Source organism: Martes martes (genome assembly GCF_963455335.1).
Source record: "Martes martes genome assembly, chromosome: 1".
Taxonomy (NCBI): domain Eukaryota; kingdom Metazoa; phylum Chordata; class Mammalia; order Carnivora; family Mustelidae; genus Martes; species Martes martes.
The window spans coordinates 102,872,479-102,889,792 of record NC_137888.1 but is presented as its reverse complement, the minus strand read 5'-3'; positions in this window follow the sequence as shown (position 1 = coordinate 102,889,792).

The following is a 17,314-nucleotide window of genomic DNA, read 5'->3' as shown; positions in this document are numbered from 1 at the left end:
ATATAGTGTTTCACTGTATATGTATGTATATTATACATACATACATATATATATCAAAACTTATCTATCCATTATAGCTGTTTTGAGTACTTGTTTATTTTTCCTATTTTACACAATGCTTCTAAAAGCCCCTTTACATATCTTCCAACACATAGATGAAAATGTTTTTTGGAATATATACAAGGAGTGAAATTTGGGGGTCATAGGGTTTACAGATCTTCAAATGTATTCATTAATGCTGGATATCTTTTCTAAAGTAATTATACCAATTTACACTTCAGCCAAAAATATGTAAGAGTTCTCATTATTCCACAGAACTGTAACATTTGGTATTGTCAGACATACTAACACCACTGCCAATCAGGTGGATATCTCAGTGACATTTATATTTGTTGTCTTTCTCTGTTTATATTACATGTATGTCCGTGGGCCATACGTCCTCCTCTGTGATATAGCTAAATGTTTTTTTGAGGCCTTTTTCTGCTGGGTTATTTATAATTTATGTATTGATTTTAAGGAGGCAACGAAAAATATTTATACAGTTTCAATACTATTCCTTTATCAGTTATATGTGTCTCAAATACATTCTCTTAACTGTGGCTTCACTTTTAAAATGGTATCTTTGACAAACAGAAGTTTTGATTTAATGTAGACAAGTCCATCATGTTTTCCTTTATAGGTAGTGCTTCTTCTATCTTGTATAAGTAATCCTTGTCTACACCAAGGTCATAAAGATATTATTAAATTCTGTCATGAGAATTTTAAAGTTTTGCCTTTTTATAATGAAGCCTTTTTAAAAGTTTTTATTTAAACTTCAGTTAGTTAGAATACAGTGTAATATTGGTTTGGGGTATAGAATTTAGTGATTCAATACTTATATACAACACCCAGAGCTCATCATAATATAATGAAGTCTTTAATATGCTTGGAATTTATTTCTACATATGTTGGGTGATATGTGAATTAAGTTTTTTTTTCCAACTAGAAAACCAATTGCCTAAGTATCATTTATTGTGTTCTATCATATTTATATACTTCATTCAAAGGTATATTTTATTTTTTATTTTCAAAGGTATATTTTAAAATTACAATTTCTAATTGTATAAAAATGCAATTAATTTTATATCCAGTAACCCTGCCAAATTCTCTAATTCAAAAAATTTGAATTTAGATTAATTTTTATGGAGAAATGGCACTTACGTATATGAACAACTTTTTGCTTGTTTTCCAATCCTCATACCTTGTTTTAGTTTTTTTTTTTCACTTAACTGCTAGGAGTTTAATGAAAGTGTTGACAGTGGATATCATTCTCTTGTTCCTAAGTTTAAGGGGATGCTTTTTAACCTCTCACCATTTACCATGATGTTTGCTATAGCATTTTCTTTTTTTTTCTCTTTTTACTTGATAAACACACAAATTATATTAACAGTTTTTCTAGAATTATATTAACCTTACATTTCTGGTATATCTAACTTGGCAATGTTTCTTTTTAAAAAATCTTTTTAGGGGCACCTGGGTGGCTCAGCCCTCTGCCTTCGGCTCCGGTCATGATCCCAGGGTCCCGGGAATGAGCCCCACATCAGGATCTCTGCTCAGTGGGGAGCCTGCTTCCCCCTCTCTTTCTTTGCCTGCCTCTCTGCCTACTTGTGATCTCTGCCAAATACATAAATAAAATCTTTAAAAAATCTTTTTATAGTTAGAAATAGTTTGCTAATATTTTGTTTAGGATCTTAACATATTTGAGTGAGATCAGCCTATAGCTTAACCTCCCTGTACTGTTTTCCTCCTCACACTTGTTTGTTTTTTTATGTTTTTGTTTGTTTGTTTGTTGTTGTTTTTATCAAATCTAGGGGAGATTTATAAATTGTGTTAAGGAATTATTGACTATTTTTCCATCCTCTGGAAAACTTCCTGTAAAATTTGGATTGTCTATTCCCTACAAGTTCATTAGAAAGTACCTGACAACAAACATGTCTCTTACTTCTTTTCTTCTTTCAAAAAGGTCATTATTGTTGATTTGATTTTTATATGGTTATTGAACTGTTTTGTTCTTTTGATCCTTTTGAGTCAGTTTTGATAAAATATCCTTTCTTCCCCCTATCTTAAGTTTTCAAATTTACTGGAATAAACTCATTCATAATATTCTCTTAGTTTCTTTTAATTTCTATTTCACCTCTAGTTATGTCCTCTTTACAATCCTAATATTTTATTTATTATATTCCCATTTTGTTTTCTTTTGAACAATCTTCATGGAGGCATATCTATTTTATTAATTTTTCAAATAATCAGCTTTTGGCTTTGCTGGTCATTTGTCCTTTTTTCCTGTTTTGTTATTTCCTATGATACAACTTCTATGGATATTTTTTAAATATTAAAATTATTCATAGGCCATGGGTATGGACAAGGTTTTGATGCAAACTATTCTCAAACATTGTAGTGAATAAGAATGTACACCTAAAAAAAAAAAACAAAACAAAACTTGGTTGCATCAAAACAAAGAATATAGCTTAAGAGCAGAGAATTCATATTTTTGTTTTTCAAATGGTATGGATCTCTTTGGTACTTTTCTTGCTGATTCCTCTTTTTAATCCTGAGTTTATACAGCTGTGTCAAGACTAGTAAAGGGAATGACTTTATTGATGGTGTTGCCTTTGTGTTCATAGGAACACAAATTAACATAAATTAAAATCTAACTTGAAAATTTAAAAAAAAAAAAACCCTGAGTTTAACACAGAAGTCACCTGTAAACTCTATGGTTCTCTAGTTCAAGATTAAAGAATAGGTCTCTTTATCTAAATTTTCTAACATCAAGATTTCTAACTAAAATGGCAAAATAAACAGATGGCTTATGTCCAAAAATTACATATTGTTCTCCTGGCTTTAAGATAAATTGTGTAGTCAAAAGTAAAATTCAAGAGATTTTAGTATTATATGTATAATACAGCACTAAATATACACCTGGATAAAAATCATCAGACATAGTTAAAGTTTAACTGTAGATATGCTACGTTTATATTGATAAGAATAGGATTCCATGGTGGGATTATGTGACCGACCACAGCACCAATAATCTAAGGTGAAGACCCAGTGATAGGAAACAATGCTTAATTTTTTATTATACAGTATTAGCATACTCTCAGAAAAAGATACTTATTTTTCACACCATGTCCACAAAACTGTCAACTCAATATTACAGAAATGTTTTCTCTAGTAATAAATGAGGGGCACTTGGGTGGCTCAACAGGTTAAACATCTGCCTCCAGCTCAGGTCATGATCCCAAGGTTCTGGGATTGAGTGCTGCATTGGGCTCTCTGCTCTGTGGGAAGCCTGCTTCTCCCTCCTCCTCTGCCCACCCCTCCACCCCACTTGTGCTCTCTCTCTCTTTCAAATAAATAAATAAAATCTTAAAAAAAGAAAAAGAAATGAATTAGGGCCACAGTGACTTTCTTGGAAAAACAAGTATTAGTAGAAAATTTTTTTAAATTTAATTTTATTTTATTTTCAGTATTCAAAATTCGTTGTTTATGCACCATACCCAGTGTTCCATGCAATATGTGCCCTCCATAATACCCACCACCAGACTCACCCCCCAACCCCCCTCCAAAACCCTCAGTTTATTTCTCAGAGTCCAAAGTCTCTCATGGTTTGTATTAGTAGAAGTTTAATAATTCTAAGAAGGTCTGCAACTCTTCCTTTTATTTAAGACTGAGTATTTTGCTTTGCATATTCTTAATTAATTGAAGTCATTACCAATAGCATTGAAATAATTTAAGAAGCTGACACATCTCTTACTTATATACCTGATATATTAAAATGACTTAGGACTGTCTGAAAACTTTCAATAAGTTTAGTCTTTGTAGAACTTGTAATCAATAAATCACTACAATAACATCTGGAATTCTAGAGGATCTTAATAAAATAAGGGAAAATATCAAGAGCAAAAGGAATTCCAAAGAGAATTCACTTAAATTGTCATGTCCCTCCATATGTTTTGGTGTTCCCTTCCATGAGTATCTATTGCTGAACTTGGGAAAAAACAAATGTGGCAAAATCTTCCTATCAGCAAAATGGGTGAGATGTTGATTAACTTCAGGCATGAGATAAGGGTATTATTCAAAGCCCAGCTGTAGTTAGCAGTCTAACCTTAATAACTTCCTAGATTAGTATTCTGTCCTTAATTACTCACTAGAGAATACAGTTACTCCTGCTTCCACTCTTTAGAAAGTTATCATTCCCCATGCATCATTGCCTCAGGACATCTCTCTAGGCTCTACCATAAAATTCTACTAGAGTAGCTTTCAGTAATTAATTTCATTCCAATTTCATAATTTTTGCTATCAGTGACCTATTGTTTCCTAAATATTCTCCTTCAAAGTGATTAAACATTTTTTAATTCATTCTAAACAATAGTATCTATGAAATAATAGGTTGGATATACTAATGATCTTTCTGATATAAATTAACATAAACTCTTAACTACTAAAATTGTTAAAATATGCAATCCACTACCTTCCACTTCTGATAATGGAAGAACTTGGTATGTAAGTTGGTTTGATAATCTCACAAAAGACAACTAGAAAACTGGGGAAAATATTTTTAAAAAATTATTTTGAAGGTAATGTAGAGCCAAGAACATAATGAAGAACTACTGATCCAGGATCTAGGACAAGAGGCAGACAAACGTGAATCTGGAATTTAGGGCCACTTTTACCCTAGTAGAATTTTCTGATTCTGGAATAAGCAACTGAGTGACTGAATGAAACTTTGATCTCTTCATAAGGTTACAGGAAGGAAATTGTAGTCCAGGGCCCACACATGTGATGGATAGACAGAGTAAACACTCTTGTTTTGGGATGAGACCACAAAGGGATATATCCCAAGGAAAAGAGTAAACAAGAAATAGGTAAGTTCTTTAGTTCAGCCTTGAATTATCTTAATCCCTGAAACAATTAAAATAATACCATATTATTAGAGACGGCATTCAAGAATGTACATCCACTAGCAAATCCAAGAACGCCTGTGCCCTCAGATGTCTTACAGAAGCCCTCAGAAACCTTTATAGAGGAAGTGATATCTCTTAAACACCACATTATTTCTACAAATAGCTGAAAGCTATAATTCCTAGCAGATAATAAAAATAGCCCCCAAAGGAGCAAGATAATATGAGAAAACCCCAGCAGAAACCCAAAGCAATAGAAATTATGTGATAGGGTGTTCAGAAATAGGCATATCCTGACAAAGATTTTAAAGTAAATCTGCTTACCATGCTCAAGAAGTTAAATGACAGATTGTTTAGGCAGAAGAAAAAAGTTAATGGAAACTCTTAAACTAAAAACAGAAACTGAAATAAATAACTCAACGGATGGGTCTCATATATCTGACCCAGCCAAAGAGAGACTTAGTTACCTGGAAGATCCTTAATGAAGTCTGTAGAAATGAAATGATGGAAAATACAGAAGAGACAGTAAAAGACAGAGGACACAGTGGGAAAGCCTAACGTTTAAATGGAGTACTAAATATAGAGAAGAGAAATAATGGGCCTGAAACAGGATAAAAGGGGAGATACAATCAGAATTAAGCAAATTCTGAAGTGGTAATAGTGATGAACCTCCCAAAACTAGAGAAAGACATCAAGCTATTGATTCAAGAAGCACCACAAATCCCAGGTAGAATAATTGGGGGGGGGACCCCCACACTGAGGAATTAAATGATAAAACTGCTAAAACCTGAAAATGGAAACAAAAATCTAAAAGTGAGTCATAGAAAGATATTACCTTTAAAAGAACAACAATCAGACCAATAGCTTACTACTCAGGAAAAACAACAAACCTCACCTAACAACGAAATGATATCTTACAAGTGTTAAAATAAAACAAGTTTCAACCTCCTATCCTCAAAAATTGATGGTGAAAAACTTCTCAGATTAACAAAATGAGGCAATTTCCCAGAAGCAGACACACTAAAATAAACATTAATGGATGTTCTTCAGACTGAAATGACAGAATAAAAAAGATCTCAGATGGAAACTCAGAAATACTGAAAGTAATAAAGAGCAATAGAAAGGTTAATATAATGAGTCTGATTCCATGTTTTGATACTTGATTGCTAAAAGCTTTTAAGCTTTTAAGATATATATTCTCCCTCTTCCCCTCCTGCTCCTCATTTGAATATGCTAATAAAAAAGCTTGGGTGCTTGCTCCCTCCTTTGGTGCCAGTGGAAGATTTAAAACAGTTAAGCTCTGACTGATGCACAGGAACCCTCATCCCCACCTCCACCCTCTAACTACCATAAGAACCTTAAAGCCAATCTCTTTTTCCTACTCTCCCAAGTATTTGAGACCAGCCTGGGATATCTGCCCTGCTTTCCACAGACAGTTATATCAGGAAAGTAATAAACTTTTCATACCCTTTTTATATGGGTGTGGTATCATTAGTCTTAACTGGAGAAAATCTGGGTTAAGGGATTATCCTATTTCTGAAGAGTGCCTAGAATAGCTAAATAAGTGAGTAATTCAAAATAATTATTGATTATGCAAGAGAGTCATTAGAGTGTTTTGTTGGGCTTATAATATACTATATATAAATAAAGTACACACTAAATAATGGTATTTACAGTCAAATGTAAGGTAAATGGAATTAAATCATTCTAATTAAAATGCAGGTAAATGAAATTAAATTATTCTAATGTCTTTGACCAACTTTCATTATTTGCCTAGAGTTTGAAAGAACCAATTAATACTAGATTTGATAAGCCAAAAATACATGTTCTAATCCCTAAGACAACTACTGAAAGGAGAGTAAGAGTGTATAACTTTTGAGGAATTAGCAGGAAAATGAAATAAAAAATTATCAATATAAATAGAGGTGAGAAAACTGCAGAAAAGAATGAAGTATGCAGAATAAATAGAAAGGTCATAATAGAATGTTAAATTTAAATTCAATTTAATCAGTAATTACATTAAGTATAAAAAGACTAAATATTCCAATTAAAAGATAAACACAAATATTACAGACTGTATCATACTCTTTTTATGAGACATATTTAAAATCTACAGACAAAACAAACAAGTAAAGAAAAACTAAGAGAGATAGAGAGAAAGCAAGAAACAGACTCTTAAATATAGAGAGCAAACTGATGGTTACCAGAGGGGGAGGGTGGGGAGGGTGGGCTAAATACAGGTTGGGGATTAAGGAGTACACTTGTGATGAGCACAGGAAGTGATGGATGACTAATATTGCACACCTGAAACTAATATAACACTGTATTTTAACTAACAGGAATTAAATAAAAACTTAAAATAAAAAAAGAATATTGAAAGTTAAATGGTGAAAAACTTACAAAATTTCTGTATAAATAAAATAATAAAATAAATATTAAAAAAAATTTCTGTAACCATAATGTCAGCTAAAGTAGAATTAAAGGCAAAAAGTAAGAAGGATATTTTATAACAATTCTGTATTTGTATGTATCTAATAATATAGCTTTAAAATAAAGTAACAATTGACAATAAAAAACAATAGACAAACTCACAGTTACAGTGTAAGATTATAGCACACTTTTCTTTATAATAAAAGCAAACAGGAAATTAGATAAGATACTGTGGAATAGTGTCCCTCGGTAGCTCAGTCGGTTAAGTGTCTGCCTTTGGCTCAGGTCATGATCCCAAGGTCCTGGAATCGAACCCCAAGTTGGGCTTGAGCCCCACATCAGAGTCCTTGCTCAACGGAAAGTCCACTTATCCCTCTTGCTCTGTCCCTCTTCCCATCTCCCACGCCCTGCTCATGCTCTCTCTCTCTCTGGTCTCAAATATATAAAATTCTTTAAAAAAAAGAGTGGAATAACACAGATAACAAACTTGACCTAATTAACTTACATAAAATAATACATCTAGAAAAAGAGTAATACACATAGTTTTAAGCACACCTAGAATATTTCAAAAAATTTACCATTTTATGGACCAAAAATAAGGTTCTACAAATTTTAAAGAGCTAAAATCATACACAGTATTTCAAGGGTCACAATGCAATTAATTTAGAAATCAACAATAAAATTTTACCAGAATATCCCTGTTGATTAAGATATTGAGAAATACATTTAAGTAAATCATGACTCAGTGAAGAGAATATATTGAAGAATAGAAAATATCTGGAGGATAATAAAATCATTAAATATCAAAATATGTGGGATACAGCTAGAGTCATGCTTAGAGGAAAATTTAGAGGTTTATAAGCATGTATTCAAAAGAATAAAAACTGAAAATCAATGAGCTATGCATCTATCTCAAAAAGTTAAAAACAGAAGATGAGCTGGATGGGTAATGGATATTGGACAGGGTACTTGTTGAGATGAGCCCTGGGTGTTGTGTATAGATGATGACTCATTGAATTCTACACCTGAAACCAATATTGCACTGTGTGTTGACTAACTGGAATTTGAATAAAAACTTGAGAAAAAAAATAAACAAAAAAAAAAGTTAACAAAATAAAATCCAAAGAAAGTAGAAGGAAAAAGTAAAGTTAACAGCAGAAAATGATAAAGAAAGTACACAGTAGAGAAGATCAATAAAATTCAAATATTGTTTCTTTTAGGACATTAGCAAAATTTAAAAAGCCATAAAAATTTAAAAAGCCATACTCATATTAATGAAGGGGGGGGAAAGCCATGAAAAATCAGTATCAGCAATAAAAAGCCACATCACTATAGATCTTGCAGATAATGAAAAGTTGACAAGAGGATATTATGAACAAATTTTGCCAATCAGTTGGAAAATATTGAAATAATGGATATTTCTAATAATATAACTTTCCAAAACAAACACAAAAAGACATGTAAAACTTAACTAATCCTATTTTCTTTAATGCAATTTGTCATCTTTAATAGTGAACTCAACCAAACATTTAAGGAATAAATAAATCCAAATTCTTCCAAAGAATAGTAAAAGGGGGAATATACCCTACCTCCTTTTACAAGACCAGAATAATTTTGATACTAAAACAATATCCCTGACAAGGATATTAAGAAAAAGGAAAATTAAAGGTGAATATATTCATGACCATAGATATAAGAATTTAGACAAACTTAGCAAACTGATACCAGTAATAGTATTTACTAATTTATCTAGGAATTTGAGATTGGTATACTATTAGAACAGTGATCAGTGTAATCCATTACATTTGCATAAAAAAGAAAAAAATATGGCTAAGTAGATGGAAACAAGGCATTTGAAAAAATTGGGCAAAATTCATAATTAAAAACTTAGCAAAGTAAGACCAGAAGGGAACTTCCATAATTCAATAAAGGGCATGTACATAAACAGAAACAAATAGAACAACAAAAAAATTCTATAGCAAAACATCATAATTAATAGTAAAACATTGAAATCTTTTACTTTGAAATCTGAAATAGAATAAGAATGCCAATGGTCATGAATTTATCCAACACTGTACTGAAATACAATGCAGCAAGGCAAGGAGAAGAAATATGAAGCATAAGGATAAAAAAATGAAAAAATAAAACTGTCAATGCACAAAAAATATGACTTATACACAGAAAATTTTTAAAAATGTACAGATAAATTTTTTAAATGTATATGTGCATTAGAGAACATTGCTGGGTACAAGGTTAATATGACCTTTTTTAAGGAAATGCACTTCTTAGGGTGCTTGGGTGGCTCAGTTGGTTAGGCATCCAACACTTGATTTCAGCTCAGGTCTTGGCCTCAGTGTCATGAGACTGTGCCCTGTGTCAGGCTCTGCACTCACTGAGGAGTCTGCTTGGAATTCTTTCCCTCTCCTTCTACCCCTCCCCCACTCTAAAATAAATAAATATTTTTTAAAATGTACTTCTTTTTATTAGCAACACACATTTAAAAAATAAAACAAACTTCTTACTTATAAATTATAAATTATGTAAGTATATTTCTATCATTAAAAACATCGAATTTCTACTAATAAATTTAACTAAAGAAAATGAGCAGAATCTCATTAAAAAAGAACAGAAAAAAGAAGAAATTATAAAGTATTATTGAGGGAAGTCAAAGAAAACCTAAATGAATGGAGGAATGTATCATATTCATGGGCCGGACAACTCCCTATTACAAATATGTCAATTTTTCTGACTGATCTATGGATTCAATGCCATTCAAATCAAAGTGGTTATAATGGTATTTGTAGTGGCTTGAAACTAGGCATTATGGGAGTATTTACTCCATGGAAATTGACAAACACCACAAATCAAAGACTTTTATTTTCCCCTAGAGAGCCATTTGGCCAGCACACCAGTGAGCATATTCTAAAATTGATATGGAAAGAGAAAAAATAAACAAACCCAATAGTTATGGCAAACTTGAAGAATAAAATCCAAGTGGGAAGACATGCTTCCAGGTTTGGTGACTTGTTATAAAGCAGTAAGAATTGAGACAGAATAGTATTGGCAAGGGATAGACTGATGGAGCAATGGAACAGAAAAGAGATCTCAGGTATGGATCCATACATATCAGAGTACGATTTATGAAAAGATGGAACTATGTGGTTGTAGAGAAAGAATAAATGGTAATGGAAACACTGGGAACTTGTGCTCTAAGAGTTTCAGGTGGAATTAAGTTCCAGGTGGATTACCAATTTAAATATATTAGGCTAAACAACAAAATTGCTAGAAAGTAACACAAGAGTATACTTTCATGACCTTAAGATAGGAAATACTTCTCAGAAGACAAAAACACTTACATTAAGCAATTGAAGAATTGATTATATTAAAATTAAGAACTTCTCATTAACAGATACCATAGCTTACCAACAAGAGTAGTAACCAGAATATATAAGGAAATCAATATTTTACAAATGACCAAATAGAAAAAAATGGGCAAGAGATTTGAGTAGATACTTTATAAAAGAGGATATCCAAATGTCCAGTACACATGAAAAGGTGTTTATTTTTATTAAGAAACAGGGACATGCAAATTAAAACTATAAGGAGATATCACTACACATACACCAGAATGGCTAAAATTAAAAAAACAAACAAACTGACAAGTATTAATGTGGAGCAATCATATTGTGTTGGTGATAACAGAAATTGGTATAACCACTTTTGAAAACAGTTCTTATCATCTAGGAAAGTTGAATTTATACATATCCTATGATTCAACAATTCTATTCTTTTACTTTATTCCAATAGAAATGTGTGCATATATATTCCAGGAGACATGTACAAGAATGTTCAATCACTATTTTTGTTAATAGTTGAAAACTTGAGGCAGTACAAATATCCATCAACAACAGAATTAATAAATAAGCTATGGAATGTTCAACAATGTAATACCAGAGAGCAATGAAAATGAAGAAACTAGAGCTAGATGCAAGATCATGAATGAATCTCATAAGCAAAATAAAATAGCCAAACACAAAAAACACATACAGTATATAGTTCCATTAATAAAGAATTAAAATAATTGTTAAAAATAACTTGATGGTGTTGAGGAGTGCATCTTAATTTGGAGAAAGCAGCAGAGGGTAGTGATTGAAAGGGAAACAGTTTTTATGGTGATGACAATGTTCTTTTTCTTGACTCAAGTGGTCATTACATGGTGTTTGTTTATTTGATAAATCATTAAATTCCATGTCTTGTTTTACTCATGCTTCTGTACAAAAGTTTTATTCCCAGCTTAAAAAAGGTTAAGGAATATTCATTCCAATAGCACATAAAATCATATCATATGTCATATGAATCCCATCTTTTGAAAGGCAGCCAATATTTCTTTAGTTGACTCACATCTTTTTATTTATTTTCCATAGCTGGAATTACTTATCTCATATAGGAGATACCTAATAAATACTGAAATAAACAAATAACTTTTAAATTAAAAACTGTTCATTTATGAATAACTTAAAATTGTCTCATATACCACCAGTGGTTATTTGGGAAGCCATACACCAGGGTTAGATTATCTCTGTTTTAATTTGTCTGTTTTCTCAACTTTATTCTTATCTATGACAAGAGTCACAAAATGTTTCTGCCAAAAATGAGCCTGTCTCTGCTGGTCCAGGGCTCTGGTCTCCCTGGCTTAAGGGCCACAGGGAAAGACCGTCCCCACTACCTTTAAAGCCTGGCTCTAACTCAGGCCTAAAGACCTCAAGCTGGGTCTGTAACTAGTCCTGCTCATGGAGAGGGGAGATCATAGGATAAACCCACCAGGTAAGAGGGAACAGTTTAAGACATCATCTTTGAAAGATGGTTAGAATTACTTTTAGTCTGTTTTCCATAACGAAAGAACCATATCTTTAGTTTTTGTGTAGTTCCAGATAGCACTGCATATTTGGGAATTCCAAGTAACCTGGAGAATACCTTGAAAAATCAATTGAGGTCAAGCTATTTTAATAGTACAAATGCTTTATTTTTTTTTTAAGATTTTATTTATTTGTCAGAGAGAGAGAGAGCACAAGCAGGGGGAGCAGCAGGCAGAGCAGGCAGAGGGAGAAGCAGGCTCCCCACCGAGCAAGGAGCCCCATATGGGACTCAATCCCAGGATCCTGGGATCACAACCTGAGCCAAAGGCAGTGGCTTAACCAACAGAGCCACCCAGGCATCCTGTAAGTAGCCATGCTTGAATTGATACTCTGTCTCTCTCCCTCCCTCTCTCTCTCACACACACACATTTACACAAATAGATTACTATTTATACTTACAAAATTAACAATATACTAATTTTTAGCATACAAATCAGAAACATATCTACAAGTAACTCAAAATAAAAAGTGAGCACCTGAACTCTATCATATTTCCAGAAAATAATCTTGTATTTTATGTCAACCAATAATGTATTAATTGACGAATACATGTATATTTAGTACCAGTACTGTTAAAGTATTTTTGAAGATTAGAAAAATATAAAATGTACTCCACGGTTTCAATGTTTTTACAACCTTCACAGGAGGGAAACACTAACACCAAGATGATGTTCTATGATTATGCAATATATTTTATAGTGAAGACTACATGTGTTATACTAGTATGACTAATTAAAATATTGACAATATTTGCCTTATTCCTGAGAAAGAGGCATTTAATTTTCCCTATCCTATAGGCAGGGGCTAGGGAATTTAAGTACTTTGCCAAGTATTAGATAGGATATGGTAAAGCCAAAACTGAATCCAGAATTTCTGAATATAAATCTCGTGCTTTTTTCCAATGTGCTCTCACAAGTCTTTGAATGGTGTTGAACACATAGTAGGTACACAGCAATTGGCTGAAGATTTAAAAACACATAACACACACACTTTCAAATAAGAACAAATAAAATCTATACAAGGCAGACTGATTTGTGTAGTTGACTAGAAACGGAGAGTATTACTGCCTCATTTTGGGTTCCTCCACAAGCAGAGTCTGAGACAAGGAGTTGGGTGAATGTTTATTTGGGAGGTGGGCCAAGGAAACTAGATTGAGAGAACAGGGAGTGAGCTAGATGGGAAGGAATACAAAGGTTCAGTACCAAATTTACAGCTGTGGAAAACAGGCTTGATTTACCAAATCACCTAAAAATTGATCAGATGGGAGGCTGATACATTCATAGGCTCCCTTCATCCACTGGCTGAGGGTTCCCTAGAGGCAATAAAAGCTTGCACTTCTCTGTCTATGGTTTAGCTAGAAAACTCCCAGATGAAGAGGAGCCTAAGACAGAAAGCAAAAGGCAAGCACTTGAAATGAGCTATCTGTTCCAGTTGCAGCTGAACTCAGAGGTTGGCCAATGAATTGTATATGATATACTAGAGGTAAGTGCTATATTATAGCATGTTATCCATATTGACTTTCTAAAGATTTTAAGAGTATCTTCCAAGTGGTGGGTATTATGGAGGGCACATATTGCATGGAGCACTGGGTGTGGTACATAAACAATTAATTCTGTTACGCTGAAAAGAAAAAAAAAGCCATTACCTAAATAAAATACCAATATTTTTATTTAAAAAAAAAAGAATATCTTCCAAGAATATGCAAAAGCAATGGTTCTATCTCTTAATAACTAATTAAAGAGCACTGAGACATTTTACTCTGTGTGTCAAAAAATTTGACCAATTTTGATAAAATTTACTAAAAGACACTCTACCTTAAGTTTAATTTGTGGCTTAATTTGAAACAAAATGGAAGTCAATCCACTTAACATGTGGGGCTCTCTCAAATTTGAATAAACCTGAATAAATTTTAATGAAATCTGCTACAAGTGTGTATTTATTCCTTTCATGTTTATAGAACACCTGTTCTGAAACAGGGTATTTACAGTGCTGAATCTGACATCAATCCTACCCTCAATTAGTTTAGAGTCATTTGGATTCATCACATCATGAGACATTATTGGGCATTACTCATTCCATAGAAACTGGCAAAGGAAGAATACTGGGGTGGGCCAGATGCTCAGAGGGCAGATTCAGTTAAAGAGTTGGAGGAGTCCAGGCTACCAGAGAGAAGAGGACCTCTAGAGAGAATGGTAACAAGGAACAGATGATGGATGAGCCAGATAAGTACAGTACAAAACAACAGGGATGACATAAGGAGTTAGAAGCCTTGCAACAAATTATACAGAGTAACATGCTAAAAATGGCAGGTAGGCAGCTGTTAGGTATCAACAGGTAGCAGGTCTGGAGGCTGGGCAGGTTACCAAGAATATGACTCAGGCACAGGGATCAAGAACGCTTTTAAACTCATAAGAGCATTTCAAGTTGTTGGAAGCTATACCACAGGGACAAAAATCTCATTTCTCTCTCCAGGTACATGTCAATGATGGTTGGCTGGGATCTCCACTCTATGTGGTCCTCACGCTAGGATCAGGCAGCAGCCACCATCTTGGGAATTACCGGATACCAAGATGGGGGTGGGGCTGGGTGGAGGAGAGAAGTGGGTTGAATTATACACTAGATCTAAAGCTTCATTCTGGAAGTGACTTATACTACTTCTGCCCACATTCAGTAGGCCAAACTGAGTCATATGGCTAGACCTAACTTCAAAGGCACTGGGAAAATAGTATCTCATTATGAGATACTTATGAAAAGGCAGAGGACTAATACATAAATCTTACTCATGGAAAAGGAAAGGGTGAATAGATATATATATGTATATAAAAAACACAAATTTCAATCAACAAAAAAAAATTTTTGAGATGGGTTCTGAATGTGTTCCAAACTAAAATGTGTTTTGAAATACTAACAAAATGAAATACATTTTTCAGCAGTGTCTTTTATCAGAGGTCCCTTGCCTTCCTCTTAAAGACATTTACTTTACAAGTTCACTCTATATTCAGGAAGTGCCAGGCCCAAACTACAACATTATTCTAGAATTGTCAACTCTAAGTCAACATATCTGCAAGGAAGAGATACGTTCCTTGAAGGGAAAGGAAGAGGGAGACTGCTTGTAGTACTTAGCTAGTGAGAACGCAAGGAGGGAGCCTAGATAGGTTTGGGGGTTGAACACAAACTAAGTGACCACATTGAAAGGGTTTTTCTTCTCTGATTCTTTCACTGTTCATCACTTTGATATATGTAGTCCTTAATTCTTAATGCAGAGAAGTCAAGGAAATTAAGCCTTAGGCTCATAATACTTAGGCTTGGCTATGATCACAAGGTGTAAAAATGTAAAATTCAGAATGTTTCATCTAGCTATTCTCATTCTATTCTATGTCCCTATATATTTTTAAATATTTTTAAAACCCCAACCATCCAAGCAAAATAAAGCAGAACTGGGGCTGTAAAAAGACAAATCCACCACCTCTTAGATTTTTTTTTTCCCTCGACCTATATCGTCTTGCCTTATTTCCTCTTTTTGGGTTTCAGCAGCATTGGCTGTTCTTTCCACTAAGAGATCCAAACAATACATATGTTAATAAAAATTCTCCAGGTCCTAGAAAAGTCTTTTCTGTTTATTAAACTACTGACACATCTATCCCTTCCCAGTCTTCCCAGAAATGGTACAAGATTGATGAATGGGTTTATACCTATCAATTTCTGAGTCTTGTGATGATCCTTATATTCATCATGCTTTTTGGACCCACAAATTGTCAAGATCCATGAATTTGTCTCTGCTCACATGCTCCTTATTTTTTTCCTCCCAACTTTTAGTATAGTTAAATAAATTCTTGTTTCTTAAAATTTTCTGATTTTGTCAGAACGGCTAAAATTAACAACACAAGAAACAACAGATGTTGGCAAGGATGTGTAGAATGGTTAGAAATGCAATAGAGCTTGAAGTCCAGAATTGTGATGCCACCAACTTTGGTTTTCTTTTCCAATATTCCTTCGGCTATTCAAGGTCTTTCTGGTTCCATATAAATTTTAGGATTATTTGTTCCATTTCTTTGAAAAAAATGGATGGGATTTTGATAGGGTTTGCATTAAATGTGTAGATTGCTTTAGGAAAGCTGTCATCATCGAGACAGTATGGTACTGGCACAAAAACAGATGCATAGATCAATGGAACAGAATAGTGAGCCCAGAAATAGACCCTCAACTCTATGGTCAACTAATCTTTGAGAAAGCAGGAAGGAATGTCCAATGGAAAAAAGACAGCCTCTTCAACAAATGGTGTTGGGAAAATTGCACAGCCACATGCAGAAAAATGGAATTGGACCATTTCCTTATACCACACACGAAAATAGACTCAAAATGGATGAAGGACCTCAATGTGAGAAAGGAATCCATCAAAATCCTTGAGGAGAACACAGGCAGCAACCTCTTTGACCTCAGCCGCAGCAACTTCTTCCTAGGAACATCGCCAAAGGCAAGGGAAGCAAGGGCAAAAATGAACTATTGGGATTTCATCAAGATCAAAAGCTTTTGCATAGCAAAGGAAACAGTTAACAAAACCAAAACACAACTGACAGAATGGGAGAAGATATTTGCAAATGACCTATCAGATAAAAGGCTAGTATCCAAAATCTATAAAGAGCTTAGCAAACTCAACATCCAAAGAACAAATAATCCAATCAAGAAACGGGCAGAGGACGTGAACAAACATTTCTGCAAAGAAGGCATCTATATGGCCAGGAGACACATGAAAAAGTGCTCCACATCACTTGGCATCAGAGAAATACAAATCAAAACCAAAATGAGACACCACCTCAGACCAGTCAGAATGGCTAAAATTGACAAGTCAGGAAATGACAGATGCTGGCGAGGATGCGGAGAAAGGGGAACCCTCCTACACTGTTGGTGGGAAAGCAAGCTGGTGCAACCACTCTGGAAAACAGCAGAGAGGTTCCTCAAAAAGTTGAAAATAGAGCTACCCTATGACCCAGCAATTGCACTACTAGGAATTTACAATAAAGATCTGAA